Below are 12,696 nucleotides of genomic sequence, written 5' to 3'. Positions count from 1 at the left end.
TAAAAGTTGAACCTAATATTCTGTATACATTAGATATTTGTACCTATGAGCTAGAAGATTTTGATTGCTTACAGGGGAAGATGTGGATACAGGTTCTAGGGATGGCGCTGTCCACACCAAACATGCTGATATGTCATGAAATAGGCATATTACCCCTGTCTGTCAAATGGCATTGGCGACGAATAAACAACTATGTCAAAATATTAGCACCTCCAAAAAAGACCCTATATGAAGACTTGGCAAAACTCCTGAAAGATGGCTGCCCCCCTCTATGGTAAAATATAAAGACAAAATGGATAAACTCTTGAGAGAAACCATGACCGACAAGGAGGACCTAATACTGGGACTCCCAACTTCCAAAAATAAATTTCAATTATACTTTTGGTGTATGTTGGTTGATTGTATCAGTAAAAGTATGATGTATTACGAATATGCGAAATTCATTAGGAAATTTGGTGACCGAGCATGTTACTTGGAAATATTTCCTTGTAACATTGCTAGAAAGACCTATTTACGGTTTAAATGTAATCAATTAATAACTAATGAAAGGCTCAAACTCTGGTCACACGATAGGTCGGATACTTTGACTGGTAGTTGCCGATTTTGCATTCAGGAAAATGTTTTGGAAACCCTAAAACATCTTACTCTATTCTGTACATTCTTTGACTCCCAACGAAAGCTGTCATTTGGGTCCTACTTGCATAATGATTCTGTGACTTGGAAAGAATCTTTGTGGGAAAGGTTGATGTGGGGCATAAACCAGTGATTGATATTATGTCTGACCAATTTTTTGGTCCCCCTGGAGTTTGATTTGTCTTTAAAATATAAGGTGCTCAAAGATGTGACGATAGCTGATGTACATTTGGCCGAATAATTGCGTGACTATTTTAGGTTGGGGGAGGTTGTCCGCCCTCCGAATGACACTCAGAGTATATTGTACTGTATGAGGGGGTTGTGAGTTCTGTAGTGACCTTTAGTGAACAAGGATTCCAGGTTACTTCATCTCATTTATGGTTTTGTATTAGCTAATGCTTGAAACATTCTACCTTTGCTATTATATACTTTGCCTACGAGGATGACGAATCGCTGAATTGATGTGTATGTTTTATCATGTTGTGAAGTTGCGATGGAGGGAAGTGCCATTGATCTTTTCAATGAGAGACCGTTACTTTCATTAACCTTTGAGAATAGGAAACGTAAGAGCAGGAATTAAGGCTGAAGAATCCTGCATTGTGTGTCGGAGGTACCCGGGGCTCTCCCACGTCGGTAGTCAAGGCAGGGAGAATCGCTTGCCACCGTGGTACTATCCTTGGCTCCTACAACAAAGCGGCGCCAGTGAAGTCAGCACAGCCGGTGAATTTGGGAGACTGATACCAAACCGGTCTGTGTTGAAGCCAAGGTTACAAGCAGCAACATTGTATAGTGAAAGCTGAAGATAACAGTGTAGGAAGCGTATGCGGTAATCGACGCAATCAAAATTGAACAGATGAGTGATTGAACTTTGAAGCCAAGATACGATACCTTAGACAGAGTGGTCCGGCACCACGCATTGTCACAAGTCTCTCCCCTTCGCACCTGTTTTTCCTGTTTGCTTGCGACCTTCTTTGATGATTTCTTTTGCATGTTCTGGGATTTATATAAACCCGTGGGCTGGTCTTCGGGTTCCAGCGTGAGGATAGCAATCCAACTGCAGGAGACGTTCAGATGTCCAGGACGGGGACAGGAAGGCGAAAATCCAGGAAGAAGCTCGAAGATAAGTTCGAGGAAAGCAAGGGAAGGGAGGAGGATTCAAGGAACTGGAAATTATGATTCGGAAGAAAGCCCCGAGCGAACTCCGGCAACACACGTCCAAATACAGCGAGCGGTAGCGTTGAGACGCACAGGGCCGTGTCTGTTTAGTAGAACGTTGAGCGTGGCGCACAAGGACTGGCAAGCTGCGTTCCGTATCAAGCGGCCATGTTGGGAGGATCACGGCATTCAGTAGTGATCTCGTAGTGCACCAATTCTAAACACGTCTTAATTCGCCAGTGTGCACATCGTACACCAATTCTTAATGAATAGCCGATATCTTCTTGTGGCTGTTATATCATTAGACACGGTCTTGCTTACTCTTTGCAGGTCCCAACTACATGCCGTCTCGCTTTTCGACTTCCTCCGGCATTGTTTACATGAGCGCAGCGTGGATTTATTTGTTCTGCCGTGTTGGTCGCGATAGAAAGAGGACTGGAACACTATCAGCAGTCCTCTTTCTATCGCGACCAACACGGAAGTACAAATAAATCTGCACTGCGCTCACGGAAGCAAGACCGTGTCTAATGATATAACAACCACAAGAAGGTATCGGCTATTCGTTAAGAATTTGTGTACGATGTGCACACTGGCGAATTAAGACGTGTTTAGAATTGGTGCACTACGAGATCATAGCCGTTGGACCAATGATAATTAATAGGTCCCCCCTGACTGAGCTGCGAAGAATCCTTCTTGAGGAAGGATTTTGAATATCCTGTAATGATACAGAAAGGGAAGACACAATCTAGTTGAGTGGTGATACTCACCCTACTTGATGCGTATGGGAATAAGGAAACTCCCCTAATTTTGTCCTGAAGAAGGTTGTATGAACAAAGGGCCGATGAATGTTGATGTCCCGAAAAACACAACCGAAACAAGTGTAGTCGGAGGCCGTCCATATGTGGGGCCATTTATATTTACATGTCAAAAAATTTGATACGAAAAAGCAAAAATTGAATGAATGGTAGGAGTGATTGAGTATGAGTGGAACTTGTAGATACTTGTCTTTGGAAATGTTCTAGTATTTTATATGAATTTGATATGCAAATAAAAGTTTTTATAAATTGAAAATTGAACATTTATTGGTATTTATAAAATAAATAAATATGTTGAGAGGCTATTCCCGGTTCCATAGGTCCAACTGTTTTGTTGACCCTCTAAAAGAAGAGACTTTGAGAGGTAAAGAGACTTGGGCAGGGAAGGCCCTGATGCTTATGTCCTGAACTGTATCCTCGTGCTAGCAAAGCCAAAGACTGTGCTAAGCTCCGGTGTACCGCCTCGTCCCGTGCTGAAAACGTGGGCAAGGGAGGCCAAAGGCCTGAACATCCTGACATATCACTTTGTGAACACTTCTTTCTTTTCGAAAACGCAGTGTCCCACTCAATTTGTATTTAGAGCTAAGGATTGGCAATAGGTTTATTAGTATAGACACCACTAGGTCTGCGTTATTATTATTTGATGGTTGTAGCTTACTCCCATCTATAGATTTAGGATTAGATAGGCGTTTTTCCAACCTTTTTAAAGTAAAAAAAACCCCTCAAACTGTGGTCACTTGTGTCTGTCTTACTGTTGATACCAAGCCTTCCTTGCATAAAAAAGTGACAAATAGGAACTTTAATAAAATGAATTGTGACAGCCTTGCACAGTGCCTTATTGGGATTATGAATTCGACCACTTTCGAGGATTCACCACAATCTTTGGTTGTATAATATGAGAAAGGACTTAGAAGCTGGCTAGACAGAGTGGCGCCAATTAAGACAAAGCTTATCAGAGAAAAAGGACAAACCACAAATTGTCTTCCAAGCTCTGTTGGCTCAGAAACAGGAGAAAAGGAGAGCAGAGAGAAACTGGGTTAGGAATCAGACACAGGCAAATAGAGAGATGTGGATGTCGCTGGAGAAACTCTATCGTGAGGAAATTTTGTTAGCAAAAAAAACATATTTCAAATTGCGGCATCCAAAAATAATCCCAAAAAGCCCTTTGAAATCCTTCGAGAGTTGGAAAGGCCCAAAGTGATGGCCCATCAGTTCTCACCCACACAGGCAGATTGTGAAGCAGTGCAGAAAGCATTTGCCCGAAAGCTTGACGCAGCCCATACCCAAATTAAGGACAGCCTGAGTAAACAGGAGCAGGGCACCCCACTGCAAGTACATAGGGATGTTAAAAAGGAGGGCTGTTTAACTTTCTCATTTCGAGATATCATGGAAGAAGAACTAGCTAAAGTCTTAAATAAAATGAGACCTACTACGCGTGAGGGGGAAACCCTTCCCTCTAAAATTATTTTAGAAAACATCCAATGCTTCCTTCCTTTTCTGCTTTGTTTTATTAACACAACATTTAGAGAAAATCAAATTCCGGATTCACAGAAAAATCTTTTAGTGTCTCTATTGTTAAAAAAAGCACGACGTGATCAAAAAGATTTTGTAAATTATAGACCTATTACTAATGTGCCCTTTTTGTTGCAAGTGGTGGATAAAGTGGCTACACTTCAACTTAATGAGCACTTTTAAAAATCAGAGGTGTATCATCCAAGGCAGTCGGGTTTAGGTCCTTTCACCACACATAAAGTGCCTTGGTGGACCTTCAAACTGACCGAAATGCTGAAAATCATGGACAATAGCAGGGCAGGGCTGCTGATGCTTTTAGATCTGTCAGCGGCCTTTGACCTTGTCGACCACGGAAAGCTCTTATATAGATTGGATAACTTTGGGAATTGTTCTTGTGGTGCAATCTCATGGATAATTTCCTTTCTTCATAATAGAATGTCGAAAATTGTCTGGGACAAAGCTCACTCTAAATCGGAGCGCATGGGCTGCAGAGTACCACAGGTGGCTTGCTTGTCACCAGATTTGTTTAAAATGTTTTTTGCGCCCTGTATGTGATCTGCTAGTCAAATTAGGGGTGTGGTTTTCAAATTATGCTGACGACACCCAGCTTATTATTGATTGGGTGAGGTAGAAATTCTGAGGTAAATCCTCCAAAAAATAGTCCTGATGAATAACCGTTACCGTCACTTGGTCAGGTGGAATTTCCGTGGTGGTGGCAGTGTAATTCCTCATTTATTTTGGGACCATTGCTGCAGTAATTCCACCAATTCTGCCGATTTTTCGGCATTTAGTGAGAATATTTACCTCCAGGGTTTTGCTGGAGGTAAATCTTCCACTCAAAACCAAAACTCATTTTAGTTACTGCCAATGTTACCACTTACCGCCTAACTCGTAATGAAGCAGTATGATAAAGGTTGTTAGAGGATTACTGTGATCTATGGAGCTATTCAGAATTGGATGTCGTCAAATGGAATGTGTTTAAACGCTGCTAAAACTGAGTTGTTGGTGTTTGCTTCTTCTAAAGCTCATGCCAAACTTGGAAGCAGGTATTCGGAATTCTCCATTCACATGCATTCTATCAGTATGGTGTCTAAAGTTAAAACCTTAGGGTTGTCTTAGAGGCATCATTGAGCTCAGATGCCCAAGTGCACAATATTACTAGTGAAATACAGTACCACTTAAGACTTCTTAGATTAGTGAAACCATACGATTCAGAAACCAAATTGCCCAACGATAGTCAGGGCACTTATCATCCCTAGGATTGACTATTGCAGTGTGCTATTAGCAGACGCAAGAGCTGTCTGAAGAAACTTCAAGTCCTGCAAAATGATGCACTGCAAAATGATGCATCTTGGAAAACATTCCAAGATGGGAGCCTATATCGCCTAATCGAAGAAGGTTGCACTGGCTATATGTCAAGGCTAGAATTTGCTTCAAGGTCTGCACCATCGTGCATAAATGCATCTATGGGCAAGCACCTAGGTACTTACAAGAGTCTATTGTTGCCTTCTGCCCTAAGAGAACGACTAGATCTAGCGACGCAATCTGTTTGGCGGGTCCGAAATTTAAATGGGAAAGAGGCTTGGGCAGATCTTTCTTTGCATAGGTAGCTGTAATGTGGAATACTCTCCCCAAGCATATGCGAGTAGACAGGAATCTCTTTTCTTTAAGGAAGCCACTGAAAACAACACTGTTCGAATAACTCCTGGAATTAGACTCTGACTGTATGTGTTTTCTGTTGTTTTTTTTCTGTCATGCGCCCTGATGCCTGCGGGTTTCCGGCGCTATATGAATAAATCAATAAATAAATGGGGGGCGCTGTTACGCACATAGCTGGATGCACCTCTGAGCAAGAGCTCCAGTGGCAGGCTTGGGTACGGGGCATGAAACTCGCAAAAAATCACCCGGTTTCTGACCAAATTGAAGGTACATGTGTCTGACGACCCTGTCCAGGCATGCACGAAAAATCGCAAAGATTGGGCCAGCAGATCTGAAGTTACAGTGAGTTCTTGATACAGCCCCGAGTGGCCTGCAGAGCCAAGACCTGTCGTCCTCACAGGCCTCGCCTGTCAAAGGCCTGCGTGATCACCCGTACGGAGCTCGAACAACCCGGGTTGATCCTCACACCCGGCATCAGGAAACTTGTTGACTACCATGGAAATAGTGGCCCTCAAGGCAATTTCTTAAACAGAGGGGCGCAGAGACCACCCTGTCTATGAAGGGGTGAAGCGGCCGCCAGGCACGAAAACGGCGTGTTGTACACTGGGAGGCGCACCAATGGTGGTCTACTGAGTCGAGCAGACAGAGCTGCCCAATCCCAATCCGCAGATCCCGCTGAGACAAGACGACGGAAACGGAGCAATTTACACCGGCAGCAGGCATTGGGAGCATAAAGTGATGGTAACCCGGAGCGGTACCTAGACAGCTGTAATTCGGGCAAACCAAGCTAGGCACGTGTGCTGAGCCACAACGAGAATGGCAACCACGAAGCCCACTGGGCAAACGGGCGCCCATAACCTGCTCACCACAGAAAGTAGGCAAACACTACAATACACTAATAACCGAGCCGTGATACAGCCCGGAAGGGGTTCATAAGGCCTTAAAAGTTGGGGCCCTGTCGGGGGAGGTCACGAGAGCAGCTCCAAGAAATATTGGACGATTCAAACAGGCATACTGTACTGATATGCAGCCAACGCCGAACACAGCAAACTGCGTAACCTCGCCCCTGCGGACACCGACAGGAGGCCATCCAGTGCCATGTGCCTGAGAGCACAACGGCGCCCTTACAGGGGGGTGTAAAACCTTGCAGATCACCAGAGACTGTGAAGAGGCACTATCAAACAGGCGCATGGCACAGAGACTATCTCACTGCCATTTACGACCGTATTATGCACAGCCAAGCACTATCCACATTCGGAGCCCAAGACGCAAAGAAACTGAGCAACAGGATCACCCACCGGGTTGTAGTGAAAGCGGCGACCTGCAACTGCTGAGGAGAGCACTTATGAATTTGTACATAGGGACACAGGAGTTCCAAAGGTTGCCCAGCACACAAACCTCCGGTATTCATCGAGGAGAGCTAGTCTCCCAGCACAAGAAGACTCCTTGCATGGGCTGCAGGAAACTATTTGGAGTCACAAATTGAAGGGGCACGCACCACAGAGGGCACTCCGTAACGCACCACGACCGCAACACATGCGGAAATGCATTAGTTACATTCTAAGGGCAGGATACAAGAACCGCTGCTATGACAGAGAGACAATCTAGCCCACCACGGTCACTGGCATGACTGGGCCCGCACACACCATGTCCTCCCACGATCCCTGCCAAGTATAGAAAATCACACTTGTAAAAGTAATCAGCCCAACTCTGCAACACAACGAAACAGCCCCCAAGGGAAGAATCACCCTTGAAACTAAGTGCAATGCCCAAAGGGGCTGCAGTCAAAAGGAAAGTAGCGATTGATAGGTTCACAACACCGACTACTAAAGAGAACATTATGAATGACAGAGGCTCCGGACATATCGTTCCACCTCCTTCACCGGCGACATCGACTCCCATGGACCTACAAGGGGTCTTCACTTCTATGCAACAAGGCTTTGCTGCTCTTACTGACAAGCTTGATGGCATTAATATTAATGTCAAATCAATCCAGAACCAGCTGGAGAAAGCCACGGGCCGTATCACTCAGGCAGAAACGAGGATCAGCAAGACCGAAGACACACTTGAAGCATTACAAACCACAGTGACCAATATGGCCAAAGATTTGGGCACAGTCAACTTGAAGTGTGATGATCTGCAGGTGAGGTCACGCTGCAACAATTTACACATAGTAGGAGTCATGGAAGATGCACTTAAATGCCCGATGGAACTCGCATTTGAAGAACTACTAAAAGAACTGCTAGGGGATTCTGGATGGTCAGGGATTTTTGCTGTTGAACGCGCACACAGATCACTTGCTGCGCATCCGAAACGGGGTGCCTATCCAAGGCCGATAATAGCAAAACTTATAAACTACAGAGACCTGGTGTTATGGGCTGCCAGGGACAAGCAAGAACTGAAACTGGGATACAGCGTGATTCGCATATTCCCTGATTACACCATAGCAGTCCAACAAGAGAGGCAAACATTCACGGGAGTAAAGAAGATGCTGAGCGAACGTTTGATACCTTATGCGATGTATCCGGCCAGACTGCGCATGCAGTACAAGAATAAAACCTATTTTTTCACTTTCCGCTGCCTGACAAGCAAGCACCCGGAGGGAATGATGGAAGCGCATGACTCTCCCCAATGAGAATACCGAACAGACGTCTGTACCTGGACTATTGTGCCGATTCAGATGGGCCATCACAGAGTGTCCACCAGACGCTCCAGTCGAATAGTATACATTTTTGTGTCGATCTGCCAATATCCTGCTGATCGGCGTATTTCAACATGTATACTGGTAACGTAATTAATGTTCAGAAACTGTAAGCTCTAAAATGCTAGCTTTAGCACCCAGACCCCAGCCACCACTAAGGCAGCCCCCCCATGGAAGTGCATGAGTTAGTAAATTGGGTAAGGGGGCGTTGGGGATGGAAGTAAAGGTACATGCATAGTTGAAGTTCGGGGAACTATGAGGGGGGGAATGGATGGGGAGTTAAATTTAAAAGAATGCACAGTCAGAGAGCAATTTGTTACTGCAACAAAGGCAATGGATATTGGAGTACGGAAACGAGGCGAATAGGAAGGAGACCAAATGGCTAATAAGAACCCAGTAGAGTTAAAACTATGAATGTTAGGAGTCTTTGTATGCCTGTGAAAGTGTGAAAGGTAATGGCTTATGTTAATAGAACAGAAGAGCAGATAATCTTCCTTCAGGAAATGCAGTTATTGGGGCATCAAGCAAGTAGGTTTGCACCAATATTACACGTCCTATTCAACTAGAGCCCGGGGAGTAATGATACTTGTATATAGAACACTACCATTTATCTCTCTCGCGACGGAGAGTGATCCTAATGGCAGATATGTGGTTGTGCATGGCAAACTAGGTAATGCCGAAGTACTACTGATCAACATTTATGGTCTCAATATTGACGATCCAGAGTTTTATACCGAAGTCTTCCAGAAATGTGCTAAATACCCAACAGCCCAAAACATTTGTGGGGAGGACTTCAACACCATATTAGATGTGGACCTGGACCTGACAATAAGTACCCCTAGACCTTTGACTGGTACGGCACGCGTAATACGTACCCATATTACAGACCTGGGACTGAAGGACGCCTGGCGGCCACTACATGGGTCACAGAGGGCATACACCTTTTACTCATCGGTTCACGATATGCACTCCAGGATAGATTTCTGGTTAGTGTCACAAAGGGCCTTGGGCTGGGCAATGGAGGCTAGAATACTGCCTAGAACACTATCAGACCATTCCCCGGTGCTGCTGTTGATGTTTGGTAAACTAACGTTGGTGAAATCATTCTCTTGCCTAAATTATTATATCTGTTCAGCAATGTACCTGTATGGCCGGGCAAGGACTTCTTCGCCCAGGTTCACAGATCCCTGTTGCAGTTCCTATGTCATGCAGGTGCGGTTTGAAAAAATTGGGTGGACTTGGAGCTACCATATGATAGGGGTGTGGGGGGTTTGCTGCACCTAACTTTGAGATTTATTGGTTAGTGGCACAGGGCCAACTGCATCTGGTATGTAGTTGAAGGGCCCCACCACACGTCCAACTGGAGCGGAGGGCCGCTGTCAGAGCCGACATCAGAATCCTTATCCTTGGCACTACGTACACAGATGACTGCCCATTTGACACAGTGCACACGACCATCTGGGCATGGCGAACCATATTTCAACGAAGAGGCGGCTCCAAGCTGCGTTGGGTATCTGGCCAAGTCTATTGTTCAATGTAAGTGGTGTATGCTCTAAAGTAATGTAAGTCATATGAACAGCTGATTCCTGATACATGTGCCAATGAATGTAAAATTTGCTGTTGGATAACTGTTCAAATCCCACTGCCAAGCAAAAATAAGTTTTTAAAAAAAAAAAAGAAGCACAGGCCTAGGTGAAATTCAATGGGAAAATTGAGGGACGTCTTCTGTCCAGGTCCTGAAGAATCCATATGGAGCAGGATGCTCGAATTTTGTCAGGGAACACAGCACTTGCATAGGTCCCACCAATTGTGGGATGGACAGCAATAAGGCAGCACACAGGAGTGCACAGGGCCTGCCAGTGGGAGGGCGGTCGCTAGCAGCAGTGGGAAATGTCTTCAGCAGCAGGAGGAAAAGGCCTCAGGCAGACCTGAGAGCAGAAATCAGGCTAATACAGAGTCTCTTTCCATAAGGTCACACCAGGAAAAGGCACATCCAAACCCAAAGGCTTCGGCTAAAATAAATAAAGGGACAGGCTAAGTGGATGCGGTAACGAGGGGCAGGGGCACCAGGACAGTACCATTGCCTATAAAGTGGCAGTAACAGCGAATATGTGCAAAAGAAATTGTAAATGCAGTGCTAAGTGAAAAAAACATTACAACAACACTCATAATATTAAAATGACCATAAAATGAACAATTAGCCAAATTACATGACATTTTATGAGTCTGTGAAATTAAATAACCCAATTCACGTTATGGAAGGTGTCTAACTGACATCCTGCAGTTAGGCACAGTTGGGATGTTGCTTTCTTTTTTTTTAAAACCTTTATTAATTTGACTTAACAACACACAGGAAGACAGAGATGGTCACACAGGAACATCAATATACACTTTACACAGGAACATCAATATACACTTTACACAATGCATACTTTGCAGTACAGTATTAGTATTCAGTACAAATCACAAGGGTTGGGTTCTAGGTGATGCATAGGAATCAGGATTAAAGGGGGCACAGTTCACAGAGCGGCAATATTGAGGGGGACTGGTGGGTGGGGGGGGGATTCAGAATCTGAGGTGGAGGTCAAGGCGGACATGTAATCACGGAACTGTCGCCAGATATCCCTTGGCCTCGAATGTGGATGTTACACTACACTTCAGGCCTCTTCGGTATCATGCGCCCAAGTGACTGTCCTGAGCCACTGTGCGTGCGTGGGCGCACCAGGGCGAAGCCAACACATTAATATGCAGCGTACAGCCAGTAACAAGCAGAGTCCCGCAAGTCTCCTAGAATCACGCCCCAACCGGGGGAAGTCGTGGAAGAGGCAGCACATTGGGGAGGGGTCAATAGTGTGATCTAGTATGTCCGACAATGTGGAACATATTTCGGTCCAGAATTGAGTCAGATGTGGGCAATACCAGATCATATGAATGTAGGACGCTTGGTCGCCGCCGCATCTGGGGCAGCTGGGAGGAAGTTCGTGAACCATATGATGCAGTCTACTTGGCATGTGATGATATCTGTGCAGCACCTTAAATTGTATTAATTTGAACTTAGAGTTATAGGACACATCATGGGTGCGAGTGCACATTCAGGCACATCGCTCATCAGTAATCTCAACTCCGAGATCCTCCTCCCACCTGAGTCTTAGTTTAGAGAAGGAGTGGGCAGCTCTAGTCTGTAATAGGGTATATAGCCTTGATACCTTCCCTCTGAAGGAGTCAAAGGAACATAGTTCTGCAATTATGGGTTCGTCAGGTGGCAGTGTGGGGAAGTTGGGGTATCTGGCTTTGAGGTTCTTCCGGAGAGTCGAGTACTGTAGCCATGCTGAAGGCTTCTGCTTGAGGGAGAGAGGGAGGTCTGTCCATTCAAGGAAGTTGCCCTGTTCATAGGCATCACGGAGTGTCAAGAAGCCTGCATCAGCCCAGCGAGATACAATGGATTGTGAAATGTATGGGACATCAGGGAAGAAATTCCAGAGAGGGAGGTCACCATGGAATGGGTGAGGTGTATCGACCATTGTCCAGAACTTGGCGAGTGCTAAGGATGTGCTGACCACAGGATCTGCTGAATCAGGGTCAGGTGGGATGGGTTTGAGGATAAGGGAACCAATCACTCGGTCGCTGATAGTTAGTTTCTCTAATCGGACATGAGGGGGGGATCTATTGTGTTAAACCAATGGGAAGCAAATTTAGATTGGGCTACCACCCACTACCTAATGAAGTCGGGGGCACCAAATCCGCCCAATTACTTAGGGGTGGTCAGTGTTGTTAGTTTGAGGCGGACTGCCCCGGAATGCCAGAGAAAGGTGTTGGTTATGTGGCGTAGCGACTTAAAAAAAATCATCGCCCAGCCATAAAGGGAGATTGGTGAATCGGTAGAGGAGTTGCGGTAGCACTACCATCTTGAGTATTCCAATCCTACCTGCTAGAGAAATGGGAAGTCTAATCCAGCTAGCAGTTTTTGTAGCCAGGTTTGTGAGGTAGTTCCGGTAACTTCGTCGGTGCCGGGAAACTGCCACCCCCAGGTAAGTAATGCTGGTTTGAGACCAAGTGAATCCCCTTAGGTCAGAGGGGGATGCATGGAGTCTGTAAGTGGAAATAGGACAGATTTAGAACAATTTACTTTCAACCCAGATATGTATCCTAATCGGGCTACATCACTCAAAATCGGGGCAAGATTGGTTTCAGGGGAACGGATGTACAGGAGGGCGTTGTCGG

This window comes from Ambystoma mexicanum, chromosome 1p (assembly GCF_040938575.1).
Source record: "Ambystoma mexicanum isolate Mex_15411 chromosome 1p, UKY_AmexF1_1, whole genome shotgun sequence".
Lineage (NCBI taxonomy): Eukaryota > Metazoa > Chordata > Amphibia > Caudata > Ambystomatidae > Ambystoma > Ambystoma mexicanum.
The sequence above is the reverse complement of the archived record's forward strand: the minus strand, read 5'-3'. Positions refer to the sequence as shown.